Below are 15,008 nucleotides of genomic sequence, written 5' to 3'. Positions count from 1 at the left end.
GCATTGTTTATTGGCTGGCTACAAGGAAAACCAATAGCACCGCCGATAGCACCAGAATTCTGAGCACCAGAATTCGTCTCGTGTTTATTTTGATAAGAGACCTATATTCATTTCAATAAAATTTTGACAAGCAGTTGCACAGCAATGAGTTCATTTCCTTGAATTCTCTTTGCCCAAAAATTCAAGGAGCTTAGTCTTTCACAGAAACCCATTTCTGTGACCATTTTCTGAAATGTTAGCTAAGGACCTTCTCCCAGTTTTCATACCTCTGAAGGGGCAGTCTATACAAAAACTGCTACCCTGAGGGTCAATTTTTATGACTCAACTTTAACTACTGCTTCAAATAGTTGATATTAGCATTCATGTTTTAAAGTCATTTTAATATTGTGTTAATTTACATTAATTTTATTTATGTAAAATTTACTGAATCATCCCTTATTAGTCAAAGACTTATCTTATTCAAATAACTATGTATGATAGATCTCATGTTATATATGTCAATATCAGCTAATCTTTCAGCAGAATTGCCTGTTTCAACTATCTAAAAATTACTTAAGACGTCTCCTAAGGAGAAGAAGAGAAAAAAAACAAGAATAAGAGAAACAAAGAAGATATTTTGATCATAAGTACAATAGTTCTCAGCCTGTACTTTTGAGTCATTCAGTATGATGGTTCTTAAGTTGTACCTAAGAAGAAAAATAGTAGACAACAAAAAACAATTCTTAATAAGTGAAAATTATATAAAGTTAGGAATTCCTAAACTACTGACTAGACTTTGTGTCCTTAATACATCAATCATTTCAAGAAAATGTTTCAAGTTAGTTCTCAGAAGGAAAAAGTGAACACTGTTCATTTTACTGATATAGTATACCCAATAGTCTAAGAAGTTCTGAAGCCACAATTTTCAATAATTATTTATATTACATTCTTTAGTTTATAAAATAATTCTGGACAGTGTTTTTATAAATAGTATATACCCCACAGTACATAAACTGTTTGATTTGCATAATGATTATTTTCTATTTAGTTATGGATGACATAGAACTCAGATAAGAATAATTGACAATTTATCAAAAGAAGAGAACTAGCAACCTGGAAAATATGGAGCTATAGTTCAATTTCCAATTTCATTTACAAACACTTTGCTCCACAGATTCATCTCCGCTAAATGTGCCAGAGCACAGGGTACAGAATATAATTAACTACTTAATTGTTCTCTGCACTCAGTAGTGTAGGCAAACTTCAATGGATTTATTATTTAATTTAAGTACAATGTATTAGGTACTAAGTGGGAAAATCATACAAAGACTTGGGTAGTACAGTTTTGTTCATAATTTAGAGGAAGAAATGGATATGTGACTAAGATGTAATATAAAAAATGGTCTGTATGTGATGCTATGGTAGTACAGAATGGACAGGAGTCAGGAAAAGCATGACAAGAAAGGATTTTTAGTTGGTTGTGAAAAATAAACAGAAGTTGACAAAAGGACAACAAAGAAAACTATATGCATCAAAGAGACTAAGAAGTATAATGGTATGGTAAATATTAAGAGGATAACACAGGTAAAGAATTGTAGGTATTTAAATAATTAGGCCATAGAAAATCAAAAAGTGCTAAGGAAACAAACTGGGAAGGTATCAAAAAAAAAAAGAAAAAAGAAAAAGAACTGACAGAAAGCAAATACAAAGGTTGATTTTATTCAGCAGAAAATGCAATACAGAAAAAGCAATAGAACTGAGCTCCATTCCCATACAAAGAGGGCATTTATAGTCAATGATTATGATGGAGATAGTGGATAGAAAATTACCAAGTAGAAATATCACCGGTAAAGGGGACTCTGGCTAGCCAACCCTATAGAGATTCCTGCTGAAGGCAAGCCAGGGAAATCAGGTATTGAGCATAAGGAATGAGGTCTATGATCAGGGTGGGAAATTTTCACTAAACTGACTCAGCAGGATCGTTGCTGAAATTAAAACAAAATGGCCAAGGACAGAGCCCAAATATAAGTCCTAGTCAAAAAGAGCACCCCAAGGAGTAGGGCTAAATAGACTTTGTCAGTGTTATAGGGACAAATGATGCCTTTTATGCTAGGTTCTAGGGCCTGCCCTTCATCCTTCAACAAACAGGAAGCTAGAAAAATAGAAAATGCAGATTTTTATTTAATAAAATTGTAAAAATGTAGGGGATGTCAACTGAATGAGAGGAAATTTGGAGGCAGAGAACTAGTATTCTTTGCTAATATATTTTAGGGACAGGCAATTAGCAGTGAGGAAAAAAAAGGCAAAAGTATTCCAGAGGAAATTAAGAAGTAAACTTCCAGGATTTAGAACTATTTGGATGTGATAGGTTATTGAGAGAAAAGAGTTAACATGACTTCAATGTATCTACTTGAGCTATTGGGCAAATGATTTTGCCATAACCAAGACTGGAAATCTAGAAAAATTGCACCATTGGAAAATGTGCAAGATGATTTTTGCTTTCATTCAGATAAAATACAATAGAATACAATACCAAAGAAAGCAAAAATTGGGTGGAAACATTATTTTGGGGAATGGAGAAATAGAGTGATGTTAGCACTTTTTTGGAAAAAACACTACATATAAAAATGTGGATAGTGATGTACACAGAAATTATTAACTAAATAAAGATAATGAAAATTTAAAAATTAAAAGAAATTCCAAGAAATAAAAAGCGTGAGTAAACAGATATTAGAAAACAAAATATAATATTTGGAAATGATAAATATAGTAATTAAAATTTAAAAACTCAATGAATTGTTAAAAAGTAAAAGTTAAACACAAAGAATTAGTTACCTGCAAGATAAATATGGAAAAAACTTATGGCCAGCATTCAGCCCAGAGAAATAAAGAGATAGGAAAACATAAAGAAGATTTAAGAAACAAGGAGAATGAAATGCAAAAACTCAACACGTGTAAATGGAGTTGCAAAAAGAGAAAATAGAGAGATGAAACGGTGATACCTGAAAAGACGTCTGGAAGAAGGGAGCTGCTGTGCAGTGACATACCCTGTGGGGAGTGTCCGGGAGGGCCTGAGGTGGTCTCCACCACAAACAGCAAGGAAACAAGGGCCTCCAGTCTTACAGCTGCAAGTAGCTGGATTCTGACAACCACCAATGAGTCAGGAAGAAAAGACCAAGCTCTGGAGAGGAGCATAGCCTGACCACACCTTGTGGGCATCCTTGTGAGACCTTGAGCCGAAGACTCATTTAAGAGTCTTAAATGTGGGGCTGGGGATGTGGCTCAAGCCCTAGCGTGCTCGCCTGGCATGCATGCGGCCCGGGTTCCATCCTCAGGACCACATACAAATGAAGATGTTGTGTCCGCCGAGAACTAAGAAAAAATAAATAAATGTTAAAATTCTCTCTCTCTCTCTCTCTCTCTCTCTCTCTCTCTCTCTCTCTCTCCCCCCCCCCACCCATTCTCTCTTTAAAAAAAAAAAAAAAAGAGTCTTAAATGTGTTGGGACTCCAACCCATGACATCCATGAAAGGAGGGGACGGTGAACTATCTAGCTGCAGGATCTTCAAACGTAGACTGAGTGACTCCCAGTAGAGGTGTTGGAAAGCAGTTAAGGTTTCCATATGAAGAATGGGATGAGAAGAGATGTCTCTAGGATAGTAAAACTGGGGATGGGATGTCTCTAGGAGTACCTTGATGTGTCTTACTAAACTCTGTGTTTCAGTACAGAAGCTTCTCCACGTGCATGCAGAATCAGTGCAGATAGACTAAGCCTTCTTAGTCACATCTCAAAGAAAAATGCCTAAACCATATTCACACAGGGAAAGAGGGTGATTCCATTGAATAGCTGAAAGGTTTTTTTGTTTTGTTTTCTTTTCTTTTTAGTTTTCGGTGGACACAACATCTTTATTTTATTTTAACGTAGTGCTGAGGATCGAGCCCAGCGCCCCGCACATGCCAGGTGAGCGTGCAACCGCTTGAGCCACATCCCGAGCCCTAGATGGAAGTTTTTTGATTAAAAGATAAGCTGGTTTGGGAACTAGACAGTGTAGGTTGTTGGTAGGCAACAGGCACAGGACACTCGGAATCCTACACACATTGTTCTGTAGTTTCACTTTGTCGTTTTAATTGACTCAAAAAATACTGGAGTCTCTAAATATCAATAGCTTCTTTCAAGGCACTCCTCAGACTCTCATATTCACAACAGAGGAGAAAAATAAATCTGCTGCTTCTTTAACTGGAGAGGAGGGTACATGGGTATTTTTTATTGTGTGATAATATCTTTTATTATTTCACAAATATTCATATTTTCTGTAATACATTTTAAATGCCCCCTGTTAGCAAAAGTTGCACTGAAATTGACAATAATTTATGTTTCTCTTATAAATACTAGTCCATGCCTTTAAGCCAGTTACTTTGTGCACATTATGTTTGTGTGGTATTTGCCAATAAGTCTGAATAATATTAAACAATAATATCTCACATCCTCTACTGCTGCAGATCCCAGATGTGACACTTCCACTTCAGTTCCTGATTTTGGAAAATCTCCCTAGCCAACTTAGTTGTTAGGACAGGATCCCAGATTGGCTTCAAATGAGAATCATGTGGAGCCACTTCACAAACTATAAGCATGATTTATCTACCTATGCAAGGTGATTTTCATGGGAAGTTGCATGCCTTTCTAGAAAGACATTATAATACTATCTCCATTGTGATACATGCAATACATCCTGGAGTTAATGGACACAGAATTAACATAGGTGGCACATAATAGGTATTCAATATATTATCATTTATTTTAATCATTAATTAGTTTTAAATTTAATTCTCAAGGTGGAAAGGATGTCAACAACCAAGGCATATAGCCTCCCCATATCAGACCTACAGTCAAGTTCCCTTGGTTGCACATTCTCCCCATCCTACATTCTATCACATTCTCTAAGCTCACAGCAGTGCCAACCTGTAGTACTATCATGAGGAATAATGGGAAAACATTGAAAAACTATAGTATAAATAGAAAAATAACCCCAAAATATTTAACAGGGGATATATTACTTCCCTACAAACTTGGTGTATAAAAATAACAAATGTATTCTCTCACAGTTCTGAAGATCAAAAGTCTAAACTCAAAATCTCAACAGGGTCATGGTCTCTTTGAAATTCACAGTCTGATGGATCCAGATGGTCCTCAGCTTATGGCCATACCACTCAATGGTCACATTATCTCCTATTTTTCACTCAAAAAAACTTTCTCTTTCTTTCAGCTGGAAGAATATATGTCAATTAGATCCTACTTATCATCCTTGATAAGATTTTCTTCTTAAAATCTTTGACTTAATCATAATTCTTGCCATAGTAAATAATATTCACACGTTCTAGAGATTAGGACATGGCCATGTCTTCCCATTACAGGGGATGATCATCTGAAGGCTTGAAGAAGAATCATTGATGGCTAGCAAGACCAGCCAAAACCTGCATACACAACCAGTCTTCTCTCCTGGAAACTTCCCAACAGCTCCAGATCTGCCAGTGAAACAAATTTCTCCCACTGTAACTTCAGCAGCTGGACCAGAGGTAGAACAGTATCTTATGATATTCAATAGATTTTTTTTTTATTCAGGATAATCTCATGTTTCAAACAAATTTTCTATCTGGCTTGGTATTTAATAAGATGAAAATGATCATAAGCCTTAATAATTATAATCCTTATTTCTAACATATTCATCTGTTGATTTATTATTATTACTCAATTTTTTGTTAATGTTGATATTAGCAAAAGCATTTAACCTTTGAACTCAGGTTTTTTGTTTTTTGGGTTTTTTTGGTGCTGAGAATTGAACCCGGAGCCTTGCGCATGCAAGGCAAGCACTCTACCAACTAAGCTATATCCTCAGCCCAACCTTCAGTTTCTTTAGCTACTAAAGCCATAAAGCTGTATGCTGTGATATGTTACAGGAAATATAAGATAACCTAGTTTATAGGAAGAACAACATAATGGCTAAAAATCATTCACAATTACCATAAAACATAAAATCTTATATTCAAGAATATGTATAATGCATAATACTTTGAGGTAATAAGATAGAAAAACACAACAAACATCTCAATGGTGCCCAGAAAAAAATGTCAGATTCATCTTCAAGTAAACAAAAGCAGATTGTACCATACTACTCATCTGGGCTGGGGATATGGCTCAGTGGCAGAGTGCTTGCCTAGCATTCACAAAACCCAGGGTCCCATCCCTGGCGCAAATAAATAAACAAACAAACAAACAAATAAACAAAAAGTACTCATTAACAGTAATAGAGAAACGAGACAATGCATCCTTAAAGTACTGAATTAAAATATTCAATCTAAAATTCTATGCATAGCTAAATCACAAACCAAGCAAAGCAAAAGAAAAACATTTTCAGTTTTAATAAATTTCCATTCACATATACTTATCAAAAAAGCAATTAGAATACAATTCAGGAAGATTAGAAATTTATGTTAATGAAGGAGTAGGATACAAGAAGCACTGGTAAGCAGAGAAATCAGCAAGCAAAAGTAAATCTAACCAAGTCTAAAACACTAATTATAATAGCTAAACTAGAAAAAAATAGCAGCCAATAAATTACAAAAGTTATATCTAAATTTTCTGCATTAGAAATTCTTCAAGAAGCACATTCTAGTTTTATTCTCATAACAAATCTGTTAAATAGCTAGTAGTATTAGGTTCACTTGTAGATGAAGAAATAAAGCCAAAATAGATTAAAAGACTTAAGAAATCATAGTTAGCAGTAATCAACCCAGAATTTTGACCTGTACTTATCAGTATCCAGTTATGCTACTACAAGTTAGTAACACAGAAGAAATATTCTGAAAAATAACCAAAAGGTAGGGGAGAAATTAGATATCCTGATTAGAATTAAACTTTACTAGTAAATATACAAAATAAACATGGTCTCGTCTACCTTTTTGACTTTGGTATTATTGAGTAAATGTGAAGATATGCATACCCATAACCCAACCTTCTGTTCCTATGTATGTATGAGAAATTTTTTCACATGTGCCTCAGTAGATATATATACATTTGTATTACTGTAAAGTGAATATAATAGAATAAAACTGTAAACTTTTGAGATACTTACTGAAAAGACAATAAGATTGAAATATTAGTATACTCAAATAATACATTATACAGCTGTAAAAATAAATGAATAGATAACCACAATAATGAGTAAAATAATAAGTGAATTATTATTTGTTATAATTAGTCATTATGATTATTATTAATAATAATACTTATTATTATTAAATAATAGTGAATTATAATTCATTAATAATAAGTGAATAAGAAGTTTCATGAGAATGATACAGGTTGATCATCCTTAATTCAAATTCCTCAAACTCAAAATGTTCTAAAATCTGAAACTTGCTGCTGAAAAGTTTTAGATTTCAGAACATTTTAGAGTTCAAATTTTCAGATTATAGATGCTAAACTACTAAAGTCTATGTAAATATTCCAAAAAACTCTAAAATCTGAAACACTTCAGCACTTAGAATAAAGGCTATTCAACCTGTACTAGTTTACTGAATTTTAAAAGAATTAAAATTAAGTAATTTCTTGTTTAGGCAATATACACTTAAGATAAAATTACCAAAATATTAAAGGAGACACAAAATTAAGATAAATGAGTATAATAAAAGAAAGAGCCCTAAAGTGGATGAAGGTTATTGTTAATGTTCTCTTTGACTGTTTGGTAAATCTGTCTTTGTGATTGAATAATTCCATTGCTCCATGTAAGTACCACTGATGAGTGTGCATCACTAACCAGAAGTGATTTTTTGAAACTATAAGTGAGGAAAAATATTTTTCCTTCACCCATCTTAGGTTGATGGCTAAGGCCCCTATAACAAAAGACAACTAGGTAATACTGTTTTACATGTGATAAAACACTTCATAAGAAAATGAAGACCCAAAGACATAGCACATTTTATAGTAGTTTTTAAAGAAGAGTGGATAGTCATGGAGAAATATAATAGTGCTAATGGTAATAAAAAGGGGGAATGTGGCAAACCTGTTTTTTAAAAAAAATGGAAAACCTGTTTTTTCAGATCCTTCTGTCGTTGAAAACAAGATCTTCAGACATAAAGATTCCTTTCCTCTGGGTTTACAGAGGGCACCTGTTATATGGAGTTCTTGTAACTAGCTTCAGGGGAAAGTCAGAAAATACTTCCTAGGTATTATGACCTGCTTCAGGGAAGCTGTAGAGGGTAGGGTCCGAGAGACTTTCTTGCTTCTGCAGGAGCTTTCTTGAATTCCTTCAACTTGTAATATTTTGGGTGATATGTCCTTCATTTTATAAAAACCATGAAACCATTTCTTCCCCGTGGGAAATACAGAGTGATGACTAGGCACAACTAGTGGCCATTGGTTTGGAGACAGAGAGAAAAAAATAAATAATATTATAGCTGGGTATTTGTAATAAATTTTCTCTTTATTCATTCCAGGTACTCTGGTAATCATTGATAGGAAAAAAATGAGTTTCCAGCATTCAATTTCCAGTTCTGCAATCAAATCACACTTGTGAGCTCATGGAAATAAAGAAATAATTATGTTTCTCAGGCATGTACACAAATTCAAAATTCTCATCATATATCTGTGAAATTACAGTATAATAGAACTTAACACTATTGCTAAGCACCTAATACTCAATGAAACCTGCCATAATTATTAATTTTGATGACATTCAGCATATATAAGTATGATCATTTCTAATATTTATGGCATTCAGCATATATAAGTATGAGAAATTTAGTATCCTACAATATACAAGAACATTAGTTCTCAAATTTTATTTAGCATAATAATTATCTGAAAGTAGAGTTAAAATGGAGAATTTCAGGATTCATCTCTGGTTATTTTGATTCTTCTGTTCTTGGATAAAGAAACTAATAATTGTAAAACCTAACAAGAAAATTCAAATGCAGATGATCCTTAGTCAATATATTGACAAATCTTATTTTGAAGAACCAAAGTATAAGCTAATCAACAGGCCAAGGAATTTTATGAATATATGATATATTTACTAGTCTAATGCAGGAAGGCAAAGTCCTAGGTGCTGAGGGCCATTACCAAGTAGGAATGACGCATCGAAATCCTTGCCAGCGTACCCCATGTTAAATGGACTTGCCTTGGAAATTTGCTGCGACCTTGCTTGTGTGTTTGAGAAAGGTGACCCTGCTCAATCACCAGGGTGGATCCAGGATTAGGGTGTATCTTGCAGGAAGTATCCCCGTCCTTGGTCCTTGGGTTTAGGGCTTGACAATAGGAGTTTTAGGGAAGTTGGAGGTTGAAGATTTTTCCTGCTGGGAATAGGGCGTGCCTGCTGCCTTAGTTCCCGCTGAGTTCTCGTGGAGAGAAAGTATTTAGGACTTTAATTGTGCGGGAGATTGGGATTGCCCCTGTACCTGCGTGGAGGCGGTGTGAGAGCGGGAATAAAGAATTGCTGTTTGAACCTACAAAGGTGTGTGGTGGCTCGTGATTCTGGTGCCAAGCCGAGACCTTGGCACCTAGGCATCTCCAATGCATCATATTATGAATTGTCAATCTAAGAAAATGTGGATGGATTCAATACAGAATCAAAGTTTTCAAATTTAATCCTGAAGCTCATAAAGAGGTTATGTATAATTTGCAAGAAATTTTGACTGGTTCATCCTAAGACTTTGTAACTCATTCTATCCTGATAATTCAGCTGCTTCTCCAAGAATTTCAAAGACAAATATACACAATAAACCTTTAAGCCAATATTTTTATTCAGTCATGGAAAATGTTATCATAAGAGTAAAATAAAAAATCAGTTGTGACATATTTAATTCCATCTTTTTAAAAATAAGATTTCTAAGATTTATCATAGATTCATAACATAAATGGAAACTTTAGTCTCCTAAATCAGAAAAAAAAAGCAAAATAAGGGAACAGGGTGGGGATACAGGGTACTGAGGCAAAGACCTCAGCATAGCAAGGAACCAAAGCTATTAATGGCTTTGGATTATTCTTGGATTTTGCCTCTAAGAATTTTAGATTTGCCAATTAATTTATTGTTATCTCAACCCAGAAACTCAAAAACCATTACAAAAAGGATTACAGCTTCTTTGTCACAATTTGCTTTCAATAAATATACCCTTCCACAGTCACACCTGGCAGCTGCTGAGTGTGGTATCCAGTAGTGGCCATCAACTCTATTAACTTTAACAACTAGAAATACAAAATATTCACACATTCCTTCAACCCAATAACACCTCATCTTCTGCATGTTGGGAAACTAGTCATATTCTGCCAATTAGGCTTGGAAAGTTTAACTCAAATAGTTGCTTAACATCTTTTATATAATGGTTAGTCGTTATTCTCAATAAGGAAGAAGAACAACATACCAATTTCAGGTGTCAGTTTAACGTGGTATGGAAGTTTTCATAAGAAAATGAAGACTCAGGAAGTGGTTAGACTCAAGCACTACATACTGTATTGCACAAAGAATCATTCATAGATTGAATTGGACAAAGAAATGCTACCTTATAATAAAATTTATAAATTATGAAGGAAGGCTTAAAAATTACTCATCTTTTCAGAATCCTCTTGTTTTCAATTTGCAGTCCTTCATAAGAATGTAATTCTTTTTGGTATAGGAAGGACATTTTGCACAGGGGAATTTTATCTCCTGCCTTTGAGAAACATACTGGAAGTTAGAGTGATCTTCTTCGATCTGCTGATTTTAAAGTGCCTTTGATTCTAAACAGTCAATACACCAAAGAAGTATACTTTGTGGAAATATATTCTTAATTCCTTCAGTACAGTGCAATATTATTAAGCCATTAAAAAGAAGGAAATCCTGTTCGTTGCAACAACATAGATGAGCCTGGAGGTCACTGTGCTAAAATAAACAAGTCAAACACAGAAAAAAAAATCTACATTATGTGATCTCATCTATATGTTAAATCTAAAAAAGAGAAAAGGCAGAAAGCAGAATGATAGTTTCCAGGAACTGGTGGCGGGGAAAATGAAGAGATATTGATCAAAGAGTACAACATTTCATTTAGACAGGATGCATAATTTTGGATATCTAATATACAGTGGGGTGACTATGATTAATAATATGGTATTGTAAACTTCACATTTGTTAAAAACAGATTTTATGTGTCCTTGCCATTGGAAAAAAAGTAACTATGTAAGGTAATAGGTGTGTTAATTAGCTTGATAATGGTAATCATTTCACAATGTATATGTGTATCAAAAGAACATGTTATACGCCTTAAATATATACATTTCTGTCAGTTATGAATTAAGAAAGGTGGGAGATGAGAGAAAAAAAATGGGTGGAACCAGATATTATCACCCAACCCAACATAGATTTTTTTGTGTGTGTGTGATTACTTTCTACATAGGCATCATTGGAAATTAGGCACAGTATCTTTTTAGGTGTTGTAAAAAAAGCTACATAATTTTAAAAATTGAAAGATTTTTTTATTTTTTTGAATTATCTGACTTCATTGCTTAGGAGAATAAGAAGTGTATATTATTCCAACCCTGTTCATGGATAGGCAGAACTAACATCATCAAAATGGCGATATTACCAAAAGTTCTCTATAGGTTTAATGCAATGCCAATCAAAATCCCAACGGCATTTCTTATAGAAATAGATAAAGCTATCATGAAATTCATATGGAAAAATAAAAGACCCAGAATAGCAAAAGCAATTCTAAGCAGGAAGTGTGAATCAGGTGGTATAGCGATACCAGATTTCAAACTGTACTACAGAGCAATAGTAACAGAAACAGCATGGTACTGGTACCAAAACAGGCGGGTGGACCAATGGTACAGAATAGAGGACACAAAAACCAATCCACAAAATTACAACTATCTTATATTCGATAAAGGGGCTAAAAGCATGCAATGGAGGAAGGATAGCATCTTCAACAAATGGTGCTGGGAAAACTGGAAATCCATATGCAACAAAATGAAACTGAATCCCTTCCTCTCGCCATGCACAAAAGTTAACTCTAAATGGATCAAGGAGCTTGATATCAAATCAGAGACACTGCATCTGAAAGAAGAAAAGGTTGGCTCTGATCTACATATTGTGGGGTCAGGCTCCAAATTCCTTAATAGGACACCCATAGCACAAGAGTTAATAACAAGAATCAACAAATGGAACTTACTTAAACTAAAAAGTTTTTTCTCAGCAAGAGAAACAATAAGAGAGGTAAACAGGGAGCCTACATTATGGGAACAAATTTTTACTCCTCACACTTCAGAGAGAGCCCTAATATCCAGAGTATACAAAGAACTCAAAAAATTAAACAATAAGAAAACAAATAACCCAATCAACAAATGGGCCAAAGACCTGAACAGAGTATACAAAGAACTCAAAAAATTAAACAATAAGAAAACAAATAACCCAATCAACAAATGGGCCAAAGACCTGAACAGACACTTCTCAGAGGAGGACATACAATCAATCAACAACTACATGAAAAAATGCTCACCATCTCTAGCAGTCAGAGAAATGCAAATCAAAACCACCCTAAGATACCATCTCACTCCAGTAAGATTGGCAGCCATTACGAAGTCAAACAACAATAAGTGCTGGCGAGGATGTGGGGAAAAGGGTACACTTGTACATTGCTGGTGGGACTGCAAATTGGTGCAGCCAATTTGGAAAGCAGTATGGAGATTCCTAGGAAAGCTGGGAATGGAACCACCATTTGACCCAGCTATTGCCCTTCTTGGACTATTCCCTGAAGACCTTAAAAGAGCGTACTACAGGGATACTGCCACATCGATGTTCATAGCAGCACAATTCACAATAGCTAGACTGTGGAACCAACCCAGATGCCCTTCAATAGATGAATGGATAAAAAAAAAAATGTGGCATTTATACACAATGGAGTACTACGCAGCACTAAAAAATGACAAAATCATGGAATTTGCAGGGAAATGGATGGAACTAGAGCAGATTATGCTAAGTGAAGCTAGCCAATCCCTAAAAAACAAATGCCAAATGTCTTCTTTGATATAATGAGAGCAACTAAGAACAGAGCAGGGAGGAAGAGCAGGAGGAAAAGATTAACATTAAACAGAGACATGAAGTGGGAGGGAAAGGGAGAGAAAAGAGAAATTGAATGGAAATGGAAGGAGACCCTCTATGTTATATAAAATTACATATAAGAGGTTGTGAGGGGAATGGGAAAATAAACAAGAAGAGAAATGAATTACAGTAGATGAGGTAGAGAGAGAAGATGGGAGGGGAGGGGAGGGGGGATAGTGGAGGATAGGAAAGGTATCAGAATACATCAATTACTAATATGGCATTATGTAAAAATGTGGATGTGTAACCGATGTGATTCTGCAATCTTTGTAATGTTTTGAACAACCAATAAAATAAAATAAAAAAGAAGTGTATATTAAGCACTTTATTCACACAAGAGCTCCAACAGTGTTCGTGAGTCTGTATTTATACTTTATTTAAACAACCAGTTTCTCCTGAGATAGTTCCAGGTAATCTGTCTTTAGTCTCTGCTTTTCATTTTGCTTTTGTTTTACTCACCATGGAAGGAGCGATTTATGTTGCTCAGGTACCTAGAAATTTTGATGCAAAGGCTGGCCTCCTGCTAATGTCCACAGAAACATATTCTCATCAATAAATCAGAATTATATTCCCAATACACTCAGGGTATTACACATAGAAACCAGGAAACTTCTTACCTTTTAAACGCAGGTACAGGACCTAGCAGTTGTCCACAAACAGCCCAACTCATCCACCCAAAGCATCAGTATTGCTTACCACTTCAATAAGAAACAGAATACTCCCTGCTTTTCTTTCTTGTAGTACTTATTATCTTACAATGAGAATTTCATTTCCTAAAAAACATGTAGTTCATTTCAAAATAATGAATATGTACATGTTTTAGAAATAGCTTTTTAAAAATTATTTCTCCTTAAAATACAGACCCTACCATCTAAAATTGTTCATAAGCAAATAAGCAGTAAAAAAAATCAAAACTATAAAATAGAACAATGTGTATTTGTACAAAGTAGAACAATAGCCTGGGATTGTGGTTGGTGGTGGTATTGGTTTTGTGTTACTTTGTTTTGATTTTGAAGTGAGAAGGGTAATCAAAATTCATTTCAATGAATTTAATTTTTAAACTTCAGTTTTAAATGTGAATAGAATTTTTCTAAGTAGATAACTTCTACTTCAAATTGGTTCTTCATAATTGAATTATGTAATAGTACGTACAGGTTTGAAAGGACCCACTGAGGAGTCTCACACATGAAAAGGGCTCACATTAAGACATCCTCAGTCTGGTATGGTGGCACACATTGAAATCCTAGCTGCTCAGGAGGCCAAGACAGGAGAATCCCAAGTTCAAAGCCAGCCTTGTCAATACAGCAAGACTTTACCTCAAAATGAAAAGTTTTTAAAAAGGGAGCGGGGGTGAGTGGGAATGTAGCTTAGTGGTAGAGCTCCCTGGGTTCAATATTCAGTTGTTAACAACAACAAAAAGAAAACACATTTTCATATTATTATACTGACTGTCTTGGGAAATTGAAGTAGTATTGAGAGAGAATACAGTAATGTACAGAAAGAGGAAGAAATAGGTCATATACAAAGAAACTAAAATGTCATTCAACTTTTCAAATATTCTGAGAATCTAGAACACAATCTGAGGGGATATAACATGTAACTTAGTATTCTGTACCCAAACACATTACCAGCTACATTTAATATTAGAATTAACATGTTTCAGCTATATAAGACATAAAAAATTTAACTACTTTAGATCATTTCCTGAAAAAATATATACATTTAAATATTAAACTTAATATTTTTTTGCTTTTTCAGCATGCCCACAAACAGAATGAGAACCCACACAAGACAACTAGGTAATTCCTGCCACAAGTTTTCTTCTTGAGGACAGATCATTTTCTAGGTCACAAAACAAATTTAAGAAGTTTAAAATCATTCCAATTATCTCTTCTGACCATAA

This window comes from Ictidomys tridecemlineatus, chromosome 3, assembly GCF_052094955.1.
Source record: "Ictidomys tridecemlineatus isolate mIctTri1 chromosome 3, mIctTri1.hap1, whole genome shotgun sequence".
Classification (NCBI taxonomy): Eukaryota; Metazoa; Chordata; class Mammalia; order Rodentia; family Sciuridae; genus Ictidomys; species Ictidomys tridecemlineatus.
The sequence above is the reverse complement of the archived record's forward strand: the minus strand, read 5'-3'. Positions refer to the sequence as shown.